The sequence below is a fragment of the Frankliniella occidentalis genome, unplaced genomic scaffold (assembly GCF_000697945.3).
Source record: "Frankliniella occidentalis isolate FOCC.00 unplaced genomic scaffold, Focc_3.1 Scaffold50, whole genome shotgun sequence".
In the NCBI taxonomy this organism is placed as follows: Eukaryota; Metazoa; Arthropoda; class Insecta; order Thysanoptera; family Thripidae; genus Frankliniella; species Frankliniella occidentalis.
In genome coordinates, this window is record NW_026267180.1 from 1,642,074 (window position 1) to 1,642,852 (window position 779).

The 779-nt window shown below is 53.3% G+C and overlaps 1 long non-coding RNA gene across 1 annotated transcript in view; it reads left to right on the plus strand.

The window, feature by feature from the left end:
• LOC127749372 (uncharacterized) overlaps nucleotides 1-669 on the plus strand; it is a 19,281-nt gene extending 18,612 nt beyond the window's left edge. The window contains exon 3 of the long non-coding RNA XR_008011122.1: nucleotides 636-669. This is a non-coding gene — a long non-coding RNA (uncharacterized LOC127749372). The remainder of the gene's footprint in view (nucleotides 1-635) is intronic.
• Nucleotides 670-779: the final 110 nt, after the last annotated feature.

The window sequence follows — 779 nt, forward strand, 5'->3', positions numbered from 1 at the left end:
CCCCCCCGGCCTTCTCTTGGTTGGTTATACAGGGTGGTCCACAGGCCCCTTCCTTTATTTTGCTTATGCTGTACCGCATGCAGACGTGCGGGCGGGCTTGCCTACCGTCGTTCCCCACGGCGCCTTGTGGCCCCGTGTGAGTATGCAACTCACCCGCACGCCTGCATGCGGTACAGCATAAGCAAAATAAAGGAAGGGGTCTCTGTGGGCCACCCTGTACTCTGCACCGCATTCAGGCGTGTGGGCGGGTTTCCTACTCCCCGATCGCGGTGCCAAGGTGCCACAGTGAGGGACGGTAGGCAAGCCTGCCCAAACCGCCGGCATGCAATGCGCGGTACAGTATAACCTCATACTGTGTATAGCTGCTCGCCTCCTTTCTCCGGATAACGCTACTTTCTCAGCGCGGGTCACAGAAACGTTTTGGTACTTTCCACTGGCGCGGGCGGGGAGGGGATTTTTGGAAAGCCGATGGGACCCGAGAAAAGAACTGTTCTCCATCGCGATGCCCTCTCCTCTTGTCACCTTTTTTCCCTGTTGCGATTATTTCCTGTTTACACCGGCGCCTTCAATTATACTCCGTTTACACTGAAAAGTATATTCGCACGCACATGTACGATATTTTTTTTATTTTTCAGTTACAAAATGTGACGTGTACATGTACCAGGTGGCTGATTCACGCCACGCACTTTCGTAGGTATACAGTACTGTACCGCATGCAGCTCGGGCGGGTTCGAGGGGGTTTTCACTCGGAATTTTCGTGTACAGTGTATTACATATTA